General features: G+C 34.4%; 1 protein-coding gene across 6 annotated transcripts in view; it reads left to right on the top strand.

The window, feature by feature from the left end:
• Positions 1 to 13,963, top strand: part of LOC118191457 (coiled-coil domain-containing protein AGAP005037-like) — a 769,544-nt gene that overhangs the window by 139,816 nt on the left and 615,765 nt on the right. For all 6 annotated transcript variants that reach the window (XM_085811562.1, XM_085811561.1, XM_085811564.1 and 3 more), the window contains exon 2: positions 2,465 to 2,551. The gene's annotated coding sequence lies outside the window, so the exon portion shown is untranslated. The remainder of the gene's footprint in view (positions 1 to 2,464; positions 2,552 to 13,963) is intronic.

The raw sequence follows: 13,963 nt of genomic DNA, 5'->3' as shown, positions 1-13,963 counted from the left end.
ATTTTTTATTTGAGTTTCCGGTCAATTTTTGTCATGCGGTAGAAAACTTTTTATAATTTTATTTTTTCGTAACGAATATAAAAATTCCGAAATATAAGTATGCGAACCAGGAGATCTCATTAAAAGTGAGATTTCGATATTTAATAAAAATAATTTTTTTTAAAATTTCACATTGACAAACATTCATATTTTCGTCATTTGAAACATTTATATAATTCGAAGTATATGATTACGGCAAACGGTAGTGAAAACAAAAATGTTCGGAAAGGAGTATTAAGCCGGGTAAGAGGCGGAAATTGAACTCCACACTTCATTAAAACATCTACGCCGCCATTCCAGACAAGACATTTATTCCTACTCACTATACATATATTATGATACAGAAAAACTAGCAAGATTATACAGCGCCCTCTTACGGCGGACAAAGGATGGCGTAACAATATATATATATCTGTAGTTTGGTCTACTGATTACAATAAAAAAAAGGAGGTGCACAACTATATGTTATAGCAGTTCCATATACAAAATTCTAACGTTCTGCAGCTAATCGTTTTTGAGTTATGCGATATACATACATAAGTACAGATATCAAGAAAGAAATCCATTTTACAATCCGTTTTCGAAAGTATAGTCCTTTATTGACCATACGTTCAGATATCACGCAAAAAATTCATCCACATAGATTCGGAAACGGTCAAAGTGGATATTTGTACTGAAAAATATGATACTCGAAATTTTTCGTGACTACAATGCTTCATTTATTCGTACGAGGAAGTAAAAACTATACTGGCCTGAAAGTGTTACGTAAAAAGTCAGGTCCTTATTCAAACAGCGAATGTATTCTATGCTAAGAACATGTAAAATTTTATTCAAAAAGTGAAAAAAAAAAAAAAAAAAAAAAAACGGAAATTATGTGACATCACATGTAAACAAAAACTAAGATAAAAAAAATCAGGCTATAAAAGATTAGGATTTTGGAAAAGTGGATAAAATTAATAGATTTTAGTCAAATGGAAACCTTCAACCTATTATCAATGCGGGAAAGACAACATTACAAGAAATATTGCGAATACTTCAAGAAATAACGTTACACTCCCGCTAATATTATCTAAACACGTCTTCAGTTGGTGAAACAGATTTTCGTGAAAACTTCCAAATCTGGTTAACGATATTAATTCCAATCCGATTTTCTTTAAAGTTTTTAAAATCCTAATCTCATAGTTTTTTTTTTTTAGTTTCCTAATCTCTCAGTTTTTTAATTATTTTTTTTTAATTCTTTTAATTTTTTCTTTGCCCGACGAAAGGCAAAATGTTTTTCAGCTTCATTTGATCTGTTTCAACGAATTCTTATTTGCTCACAGTGTAGTTTATTTTTAGCTGTTTATTTCGAGAGAAACCAATTCGAAGTCGATAGAATTTTTCTATAACATTAAAGCCAATTTGGGATTTAAGAGTCATTGTGAAGATTAATTCGCTTAAATTTATTAAGGCTGATTTGCTTCATTTAGATATTAATAAAAGGTTAATTAACCTAGTTTTAAGTCTGATATGGCATACATCTCTTCCAGTTAGAATGCAAAATGTAAAAAATATATATAAAAAAAAGTATGAAATTTTTATGTTACGCCCAGATGGGCATTTTTTCATTTACGGAGAAAAACACGTTTCGAGATCAATTGGGTTAACGCCATACTGTGCTAAAAATGTTTAAAAACAACATATCTTTAGAATTTCCGATAGACAATCTAGCGCGCTGGAGTTAGAAATGTTGCCACTACTCGCTTTGAAATTGTTGAGTTTTTTAATCTAAAATCGTTTTACAAAATATAAAATAAAACAAACTCGAAACTCCGAATTCGGGCTTGCAGGTGCCCAAGCTCGGATGGAGTATTTTTATAAATTTGGTGACTCTAGGGACCGTTGGTTTTTCACAGTGCGAGAAACATGCGTACATTCATGTAGATTCTTCATTATTTAGTTTTTTTTAAATTTCATAAAGGGCAATAATATTTCGTGGCAACAATTTGAAAAGTGATTTAAACATTTAAAGTGATTCGACGCAAAATGCCGTTTTGAGACCTAATAGCACTTGTGGGGTAACATCCATTTGGGCTAATAATTAGCTAATTAGCTTTCTTTTCAGCGAATTTCTGAAATGAATTTTAAAATAAAAATATATAATAGTACTTACGTATGTAAGAAAATTGTGCAATAATTTAATTGAGTATATCGTAATGCGAGGATAGCACAAAAATGTAAAAACTGTATTTTCTATGTTCTTTGATCTCGAATGAAGATTATAAATGCTTAATTGGAAATCATTATTATTTCTTGAATTTGTGTGTTGAATGTTTACTGCTATTTGAAATGCATAGAATTGTATAAGCATCTGTTGAAATTTTCACTTTCCATAAATTCATATTGTCTCCTGCAAGTTCTTAAATATTTTCCCTTTTCTTTCCAGTTTTAAGAAGGACTTTTTTTAAAAGCTTCGTAACTTCGATATGGCATTCGTAGGAAAATGGGAAACTGTGTAATGATAAAAATGCCGGTAAGTTGTTAATTTAACTCTTATAAATATATATAAATATAAATTTAGAATCTTGATAAATTTTGTAAAGAAGTTAGTTTGTGCATTTCAGATATTCGTGCATTACATTATTTCTCGTGCAGGCTTAACTGAAAAAAAATAATAAAAAAACCTAATCTTCTTCTAATCGCTAAATCTTCAGATTATTACTGGTTATAAACACCTGCGACTGAGATATGATGGTCATGATGAAATGATCCGCTAAAGCTGTAACATTGTCAGGCAAAACGTCTGGAGCAGAATAAAACAGTTAATTTTTTAAACATATCAGGGGTGACTGTTTAATAAACTGTAAACCTATATATAATATCACAATGAAATAAAAAAATCTGAAAACTTTTAGATTTTATATTACGCCCAAAGGGCGTTTTCTTTCCCTTTTGCTTATTAAATATCATGTTTTTCGAATTTAAACCATAAAATTGAATTCAATAACATTGCCGTTGCTCGTTTTGAAATGGTTAAATTTCCTAATTAAAAATTCGTTAACGTTTTACAAAATATGAAATATATAATAAAACGAATTCCAGCTTCCACATTTGGGCTTCCAGATGTGCATATTCGAGTGAAGGTGGTGTATTCAATTATGGCAAAGCACACTAGGGCTATCTGCCTAAGGGGAGGGATGCCTTTCGTGGAGGACTTTCTAAGGGAAACTGGCTCGTATACACGTTACACATGGGGAAAACCACGAAAACGCCCATGCAGCCAGCCCGTTCGCGGGATTCGAACCTCGGACCGAACTACCAGTGTTCAGCGACTTTACCGCTCGGCCGCTGGTGGGCCCTCGAGTGAAGGATTACGCTATTTAAAATTTGATGTCTGTAGTTACCATTGTTTTGTCGCAATGCGAGAAACATACATATATTCATGCAGATTCTGCATTATTTAATTTCTTTAAGTATAATGCAGGATTCTAACATTTGGTGGCAACAATTTGAAAAGTGAAAAGCTGTTTATAGTGAACCATCGCAGAGTGCCAAAAAAAAAAAATTAATAGCCCCTTTGGGCTAATTATTGTTGTATGAGAATAACGAAAACGTAACATTAGCCTTTGGAAGTGTAAGAAGGAACGCACACGCATTCTTATTTGTATTATTAATTTGATTTTTGAAAAGCTGCTAAATTTGTCAGTCAGTTATGCTCGTTAATACTAAGAGTAATATTATCTTTGATGACTGAGTTTTTAACAAAACCAAAGCATAACACCAACAAATATTCATGAAAGCTTGGTTGCCGTCTATGGTAAGACAGCATTCCAAAAGATGGACTGCCATCTTTAGAGAAGGAAAACCTTCAGTCGAAACTGATCCCAGATCAAACTATACTATGGATGTGGCCTCTGAAGGAATAAGGGATAATACTGAAGAGTATGTGAAGAAAAATAGACGAGTGACAGTTTCTTAGATTGCTACGGAAAGGGGCAAAAGTGTTGGATCAATAGAATAAATCCTGCAAAGAAAGCTGGGGATTTCTAAGGTCTACGCCAGATGGGTACCAAATATACCGACGGCAGAAATGAAGAAACGTTGAATAGAATGTTCTCGAGATTTGCTTTCCACCGTAAACACCAATAAAAGGATTTATTCAGGGCTACTGTAAGGAGATCAAACAGCACTTTCTACAAAAAAAAAAAAAAAAAAAAAAAAACGGGGGGACGGTAGAGAAATACAGATGAATTCCTCGATCCCACATTCTAAAAATCCTAATATTTGACAGGAAGATTTTTAGCCTTCTATTTTTTAGGCTGAAGAGTGCAGATCTGTTCATTGATTATATGTTGTATAATACCCACATTAAGTGATGTTTATTATGCCAACTTAATTTTTTGCTAATATAATACTAGTAATATCGCACTCATGGATTGTCTCATTATGGCTCTTATAGTTCTCAGCTATGAATGGGAATAATTTTACCAAGATCAACATGACAACATTTAATTAGTAATGCAACAACCTTGAGTTCGGCTTTTATTCAATCAAGAACTCAATCCAGGGAAAAAAGGTACAGTTCTTCTTCGTCAAGAGCAAAGAAATCTGCAAGACTGGAAAGCAATGAGCACAACGGTCGTATTTATGCTCCACAGTTAAAGGGAACTAGAAGGTTGTGCCATCTATCAGTAAAAATAGTAACGAAATTAAAAACTTAAGTTAACGTTATCAAATTTGCTAATAGAATTAAGTTAATAGAATTAGGAAGGACAGGATTCGAATTAAAGTTATTAACTAAACAAGGTAAATCTTTGTGTATGTGAAACGATTGATTGAGTTCTTGACTAAACCTACACCCAGCTCAAGGTTGTTGCGTAACTAATTTGATGTTTCATTTGACGTTTTTCTCATCTGTTTTCATGATAACATTTGTTACCTGATTTACCTTGGTGCAATTATGCTAAGGGACTTATGATTAAAAGCTCAAACTCGATGTTTCAGATAACATTATTGTTTTCTTCCTTTTAGCAGTTAGATGATATTCAACTTACGAAGCGATTAATGGTAAAAGAAATTTCTTAACGATCCTTCAAATGCTCGCTAAAGAACTTACTCATTTTTAGGAGATTCTAATTTGATAACGTTATATGCCACTCCCCATCTTCAGCATAGATAATTTGGAAATATTTTAAATTAGACGCTGAAGGCTCTAGAAGCTTGTGGATTTGTTTAAGGAAAAGACTATTCCTCATTTCATTTAAATGGACGATTACACTCTTCCTCGCGCGGCTTAGCTCCTCAATGATTTTTTTTTGTGTAGATTTTGGTAATCATTGGGTGAAGAAGAGTTGCTTTATCTCTGAACTCGAATGTTACTGAGAGCGATTTCATATACAAGTTTGTCATAAATGGCTTTGCACGATAAGCATATGCTACCCCGATGATTCTGCTGTTCAGAAGGCTCAATGGTTGATTAGATAGCTTTATCTCTGTGCTATGTAGTAATCTGGTTTCAGGAAAGGTTAAATAATACTTATGTTTATTTGAGTGTCATGAAAGGAATGCGAATCATTTTGTCGTATATTTGGCAGGCAAGATAGATAAAAAAAAGAGATTATGAACAAAGTAGTCTTTCATTTTTTAAAGTCTGTAGTGTAAGAAAGAAATATTATTGTCACTGTTCCTTTGGGAGTCGTGGTGGTTCAGTGCAAAGATAAGGAAGTTACTTTGAAGGAAAATGCTTCCTTACGTGTGATTGTCGAAATTTTTAGAAGTTAGAAATATAGAAAAAAAATTCATTGTAAAAGATTAGAAATAAGCGGTAGCTTTGAAAAAAAAGTGTCCTTAACTCTTTGAAGACCAAAACGCCCAAACGACCCATCATTCAAACGACCACAGCCGCCCGAAACGGCCGAAATTTCGATGTTCTTTTCTTCCATCCCCCTAAAGTATGCAAGAGCAGGTGCAGTTTCCCCAAATGCATTGTATCAGTTTATTGCAGGAAGAAGGAATTTTTAGAAAAGGAATTTTTAAACCTAAATAAAGATAAGAAACCATAAAAGGAATTTTTATGGTTTCTTATCTTTATTTAGGAAGTAGAAAGTATTCTTTTATCTTTAGGAAGTAGAAAGGATGCCAATTAAAATCTTCACACTTCTTTGTGCGTTAATAGATGGGGAGGAGGGGAAACTACTGTGAATCTAGAAAGGCATTTCGAGCGATTCAGTATTTCAAGCATACAGGTTAGCCAAAGCTTCATTTTCCAAAGAGTTAATTAAGCGTGGTGTTATTTTACTGTTAAATTGCTTTGGACTGATAAAAATAAAATGTAGGCAGACTATCTACTAGGCTTATTATTTCAATAGTCGTTTCATCTGTTGCATTAGATCTCATGCTGTGCGAAAAAGAGTAAAAAAATACGTTAGTGTTTTTCTCGGAGGCAAAGAGGAATTATATAGAATGAAGAAAGAATTATATAGATATGAAGAATTATATAGGAAAAGGTGTGGTAGCAAAGAGAGCAAAAAGAAAGAAAAGAGGAAGATAAGTGAGATGTTCTGAGAGAGTTCTGATGAAATGAAGAAGAAACGACAAAAAAAAAAGGACAGGGTGAATGTGTTAGAGAGATACAGAGTGCTGTTAGGAATGGAATTCAATTTGCGGGATGAGAAAGATTGATTGCGCAGTGACTTTGTTTTGATATTGATGTTTAGAAAGAGACTGCTAAGGATCAACTGAATTAAATAGTTATTTTGTATGCTCGAAACTGCTGGTTAGTGCACGAGGATGCAAAAGAGCGGAATATGCAAATTCCAGCCTTAGGAGATTTACAGAATCGCATCTGACTGTAATGATGGTGCGACTGTCCGTGTGCTGTATTCCTATCTACAAGTACTGCGTGCGACGTAATACCGTTTATATTACCCATTGAATGATGATTAACAGAAACTCTGTTCAAAAATGTTATTTAATGAGTGAAGGGAAAAGCCATGAAACTGACAGTTCCAGATTTAGAAGATTATAAGCCCGACCTTCTATTGTGATGTCTGGGCGGTGATCTGTGTGTAATATTCCTGTGCACGGCATCTCTTTCTGGAATTGTTTCCTGAGATATTTTAAGATGCTCCTTTTGTGCGGGACTACTCTCTTATAGCTTCCGGAACTGAGAAACTTTGGTGTGCCTTGAATTAGGAAATCCGCTGGTTAATGCGATGTATTTGTGTGCTGCTAATCTGGAATATTAATCAGTAGGATTGCGAACTTAAAGCTGAGAATTTTACCCATAACTCTACGCAGCCCGTTCATGTCTGTCCACATAAGTATTCTTTACATGTAGTAACGAAGGTATAATATTTAGGAAGAACTCTAATTCTAGCTAGGTCAATTTCTTTTTATATGTCTATGTAAGGAACTGAGAGTAAATTTTTCATCATTTGTATGTGATATTTAAGACTTAATTTATTTCCAATGATTTTTTATCATGTTAGATATAAATATATATTTTATGCAAAACCTAAGAAAAAAATAAAAATAGATGTTTGTGATGCATATGTTGATTATCTGTCTATGCTGATCTGTCTTATGTTGATTATCTGTCTACTATAGTTCAGCTTTAAGAATTCTTAATTCGTGTTATCATATCTACCTGAGTTTTAGTGATTGTGGTTGTACAGAGATAGGTTAAAATTGTGAGAATTCAAAATTCTGTTTATCAATTCAGATGTTACATGCTTACATTTTTCATCTACCATACCACAGCTTATAGAAATCAAAATTACTCTATCAATTCGAATCGTGATACTTTAATATGATTAATAAATTAATATTTTTTCAACACAACATCCGGATATATAACCTATCGAGGATGATCCTTTACACTACTCAGTCATTAACAGCTGACTTTCCTGAGGAGTGCATCTGAGTTTGTTAAGTAGTGTATGAAAACGAAAGGTTTTTAGTTATGAAATTTCTAATTTTAGATTTAAGAATATCAGTATGTGCATTCGAATGCTTTGTATAATTTATATCCGTAATTGAATTTTATTGTAAGTTTATTTCTGCTGGATCATTCAAGCATTTCCTAAAAGTGCTTATAGGAATTTATCAGGTTAAAACAGCTGTAATGAAAACACTAGGTCTGGTAAAGGATGAACATCGAAGTATCAGCTATCTCTTTTCCATAGATTTTTAAGATAAGAACGTGTCTAGTTTTAGCTTAGGCAGTGTAATTACGAGCAATAAACCGTATCTAAGATGATACACAGATGCACTGGTGAAATATTACTTTGAAACCAACTCTACAGAGCGCTAAATGTTTCATCCATATCATCATCTTCCACTTCTGCAACCAAGTGATATACAGTACAAAGCCCGTGATCCGAACTCATTGGGACTTTGGCGATTCTGGATTTGGAATTTTTCCGGATATTAGATCACCAGGATATTAAATTTACGGATATTAAATCCAGTAAGATGACATGTAGAAATTATAAAATAAAAAATATGAAATAATGGTTTATGAACTATTGATCTTATGAAATAATGAAATATTATTTGCATCTTATGATCTTATCTAATTTGTATTATGAATCTTACTATTTATAATATCTATCTTATCTGATCTAATTATATTGATCTTATGAAATAATGAAATATTGATCTTGAGGGAATCAAAATTTACAAAAGAAAAAAGCTCAATTTTTATTTGTTTGTTTCATTAAAAATTTCTTTCAATGTAAGTTGTTTATGTTGATTCGTTTTTTTGTGTGCTAATACTTTCTCTTTAATTCTATAAACAGACCAAATTTTTTGTTCAGGCCTGTAAATTCCATCGTTCAAGGCCTGTAACTGCAATGTTAAGAAACAATCGAAATTTACTCGTTCTCAACAATATTTATTTCACTTTATTCACTATCAGTAGCCATAGTTTCTGAATTTCGCCGTCCGTTGGTTGATTGATGAGTAGGCTATTGTCATTGCAATAAAACATCTTCTGAAAATCTTCAAAAAAGCGGCTGTCATCATAAAGCTTAGTTAGTGTCCGATATACACTATTGGCGATATATATCATGAGATTGGTGACTAAAGACATGTTGTCCTGCTAAATTGTTTCTTCTTCTATCTCATGCTGATGATTTAAGCAGGGGTCTAACAATTTTGTTATACATATGCCTATTTCCCATACATGCTTAAAGTTATCTAAGTCTTGAATAAATAAATTCCCTCATATACTTAAGTCCGCATGTATGTCCTTATTTAGGACAGGCGCCAGACATTTTGTAGCCCGGTCTCTGTGTGTCGGTAATTCTGCTGCCAAGCGCCTTCCTAAATTGTAAAAATTTGTCGCCGCTAAATTTTTTATCCCAATTACTTGCACAATATCTTAATTTTGCTGCTCGATGCTTCTCTAAATTCCAATAATTTTACCTCGCGTAAGTTCTGCTGTCCAGTGCTGTCGCACGAGCTCTGGAGTCAACCCTGGAATGATCTGAATAAAAAATCAGATATAATTCAAAGAGGAGAAAGTGTAATCTTTTGGCGTTAGAGTATCATTTACAAAAACTACCTTTTGCATATGGAAAGAATTTTTCGCTAAATTTCTCCTCGTCAACACGGTCAACACTTCGTAGCGCAGTTAGCTGAAGTCTGCAATCATTGCCAAGCATAATGTCAGCATAAAATTTTACCATGATCATTGCCATTCAGTTACTAATATTTTAAATAAAAAATTGTTTAGACATCGTTGCTTGAGTCATTTATCAAACTGCCACGTGTTGGTAGTTATACGGTGATGAAAGCTATAACGTTGCGCGCCTACAACTTGCACGCAACCAAGGGTGACTGTGAAAGCTTGTATAAACCACAGAGTCTTGTAAAGGGTTTAAGTCCCTTTTTATTCAACGTAATGAATTACAATTGCGTTCTCTTGACGCTTACAAACGGTGCCAACTCGGCAGTCAAAATAAAAATAAGAACCTGAAAAGAAAGTAAAGACAATATTCTAACTACGAGGCTCTCTAAAATAACTAACTCACCGCGTTTTACAAAAGCCGCAGCTAATTCAGCAGACTTGAAGCTCACTGGAACAATTGCAACTACTTCCCGCCAAGCACATAGGCCGCAACGCGGGGTTCTTCAATTCTCGATTTCTACCTCCGCGCTCGCTAAGTAAGAATAACTCTCTCACCGAACTCGTTTCCTTCTATTTAAATCATACTACTTCCGCTGATAATTTGAATCCTTGCGCGTTCTACTAAATTTTACATACTCTGGCATTGGCAGTTCCAGGGGAAAGTAAGGCTTGACAGGAAAGATTGTTTAAACTTAAAATAAATATAAACCCTACATTTGCCGCTGCCAGAATTTGGAAAACTTGGAAGCAGGTCCTACAAACGACCTGTTGTAAGTTTCTCTAATTCTGAACTAACTCTCGAGAACCTCGTTTACACAAAAAAAAATTCTTATGTAACAAATTGTATACTAAATTTCTGTGGATACTTATAACTCTCTCTTCTTACAGCAACTTTTCCTTGACTTCATCAATCAATCTTGTTCTTTTCCTTCCAGCATCTGGAAGGAATAAGTATCAGTATCTTTCTAAATACATTATAATTTACACTTTCTTGACACAATAAATTTTTGTTTTTAAACGATTCGTTTTCCTTAGTTATTGCTTAATTCACATTCATTCAATTTTTCAAGCATTAATTTAACTTTACCCTGGCTCTCCACCATGTGTGGTGTCAAACGGGAATATTCGTGTTTTAGTCTAACAACACTTCCCCTAACCACCATGATTTGTTAGAATTCAACAACCAACTAGACACACCTTACTCGACATTCTACAACTCAATGAGCTACTTTAATATTCTTAAAATTCAAATGTAGGTGGAGAACCCTACAAAACACATTCATTCTAGCTTCCCCCTCATTCATCTTTAAACATGCAGGCTTTCGCTCTAAAGCATGACTTTACAGTTTAATACTTAAATTTTGACTTCATTGCTTTTAAGCATTCACTTTTAGCATCTACAATTTTATGCTTCTAGACTAAATTCTACTTTTACATAACATGCAAGTATTTACATACATTTACAAAAGTTTAATACATATGCTTTTTACAATTTACCATAAAATGAATAAGAGAAAATAAATTTTTACTTTACTCATTCTTCGCCAAGCTGGCGGCACTGAAAGTAAAATTCTTATTAATACAAGAATACGAAGTTATTTTTATCTCCGGCCAAATTTTGGTTTTAACATAACAGAATTAGTCTTTCGACCAACAGAAAATGCTTGTTTTTAGCTTTTACACTTAAAGAAAATAATACTTTTGCTTTAGCTAAATAAAGTAAAACAAAACTAAGTCTCAACCGAGACATATTGACTTTCGTCAAAACATAGAACTTCGTACTTATGCATAACATTTCGGAACAAAAGAGAAAAAAAAAATTATAGAAGGTTTTAACTTATCTTTGAGTTTTCGATGCTTGAAACTCCGTCATCCGTTTTTGACGAAATTGATCCCAAGTTAGAGGTGTCATGGATGTCAATCTTCTCCTTATTGATCTCCGAGTGTCGTCCCCGTTGCTCTTTCTTTTGTGTCCTCTACATGCTGGCCTCTTGACGGAGTAATCGTCTGGTTGTTGGCCTTTGCGTTTCTGCCTGGGACGGCTGGTCTTGACGTCCTCCAGTCTGGAGTCCTTGAATTTCTTCTGTTCCTCGTACTTCTGTGCCTCCTGTTGGCGTTTCAGTTTCCGGAACGGCGGCCTTGCTGGCACCTGACTCTGTGGCCGTGTGCGCGTTCTCCTTGATGTGTAATTTCTCCTGCCATCTTTTGTAGGTGGTGTTTTCGTCTTTACCACGGTTTCTTTACCCGGTTCATCTGTATTTTTGTTTTTCTTAAACGCCGGAGTTTGAAACTCATTTTTTCTTTTTGATACCGACGTCCGGGTTGTAGAAGTGCTAGGTCTCTCTTCAGTTCTCCGTTTCTTGGGTGGTGGAATAGTTGTTGCAGTCTCTGGCCCTTCTATTTCGTTTAGACTTGAGTCCTGCAAGAAACTTTTAAGGATTTCAAAATCATTTGGATTATAGTATTTTTTCACCTGGTCGGGACTTGCTTTACAGATTTCCCCTCTCTCGTTTTTAAGATATAAGACTACTCCTTTGATTTCCTGAATTACATAGGGGCCTTCAAACTTTGGAGCTAGCTTTGCCATAAAATTGTCTGGGGCACTTGATAAAGAAAATTTCCGTTTCAATACTTTATCCCCAACTTTAAAATCTGCTTCACGGCGTTTTCTATCATAATAAATTTTCTGTCTGTTTCTTGCCGTATCCGAGGTTTTAAGTGCCTGATCAATTAGCTTTTGCACGTCCTTTTGTCTAAATTCCTGCTCTCTTTGTTGCACAAAGAATAATTTATCTAAAGGCGTAATTAACTTTCTGCCTAAAAATAATTCTGCTGGAGTTTTTCCTGTAGTATCATGATGTGCCGTTCTTAAAGCATAAGCTAATTCATTTATGTAGCCATCCCAGCGCTTGTGATGTGTGCTAACGTAACTGCGAATTATTTTTACAATGTTTTTATTAACTCTTTCTGCTATGTTAGCCTGTGGTCTATACGGAACCATTTTGATATGGCGTATATCAAGTCCATTGCATATGTTTTCAAATATTTGACTAATGAATTGTTTTCCGTTATGGCTAATGACTTTTATCGGTGCACCGTATTTTAAAATGTATCTGTGTAAGAATGCATCTGCGACTGTTCTGGCTGACGCGCGTTTAAGTGGAACAATTTCTATCCATTTTGAAAAATGATCTACTATTACTAAAAGAAAACGATTTTTATTTAACTCGCTCTGGGGGAAGGGACCAAGGAGATCTATGCCTAAAATTTCATTCGGAAATGTAGCGCGAATGCTATTTAAGTACCCGGCCGGGCTGTAATTAATATCATTTATTAACTGACATTGATTGCAGGACCTGACATACGCCGTTACTATTTTGTATAATTGCGGGAAATATACCGCCTCGCGTACCCTTTTTATAGTCTTTCTGACCCCGAGGTGGCCCGCTGTTTTTTCTTCGTGCAACTCCTTCAAAATGCTTAATCGAAGCGAGGCTGGGATGACTGGCTTATACTCAAGATTTTCGTTTGTTGTTTTCGTATAGAATAATAAATTATCTATTATTTCATAGTTTTTTGCTCTATTTCTTATCGCATCGATATCTGTATGCTCAAAGCTTTCGGGGTCTTTCAAATAAGCATAGATATTTCCAAATTCAGGATCAGCTTTCAGTTCAGTAATAACCGTATCTCTAGAATCTAAAATTTTTGAAGTCAACACAGCGCATTTAAGTTCATTACCTTCATCGTCCAGTTTTATACGAGAAAGTGCGTCAGCTACATTGTTTTCCTTACCCGGTTTATATTTTATTGTGATATTATATTCTTGGAGTTTTAAAGCCCATCTTATTAACCTGGGCGTTAGGTTTTTTCCCGAGTAAAGTCTACCAACAGCCGCATGATCCGAAAAGACTGTTACTGGCGATTTGCCGAAATAAACTCGAAATTTGTGTACAGCCATTAATACGGCTAATGTTTCTCTTTCTGTAGCTGTATAATTCCTTTGTGTTTGATTCAATGTTTTACTAAAAAATGCCAGCGGATGGTTATTTTGCATAAGAACCGCACCCACCGCATAGTCTGATGCATCTGCCGCAATTTCCAGGTTTTCGTCCCCCTCAGGGAATTTTAAAACAGGGGCATTAATAAGCGCTTCTTTTAATCTTTCAAAAGCTGTGTTCGCTTCCGCTGTCCACGTAAATTTACTCTTTTTTCTTTTGATTACTAAGAGTGGTTCAACAATATTTATGAAAGATCGATAGTAAGAACATAGTCCAAGGAAAGACGAAAGTTTCTTGGCGGTGTTGGGCG

This window comes from Stegodyphus dumicola, chromosome 2, assembly GCF_044657685.1.
Source record: "Stegodyphus dumicola isolate Sdum_Otavi_A_Nest chromosome 2, ASM4465768v1".
Classification (NCBI taxonomy): domain Eukaryota; kingdom Metazoa; phylum Arthropoda; class Arachnida; order Araneae; family Eresidae; genus Stegodyphus; species Stegodyphus dumicola.
The sequence above is the reverse complement of the archived record's forward strand: the minus strand, read 5'-3'. Positions and strand labels throughout refer to the sequence as shown.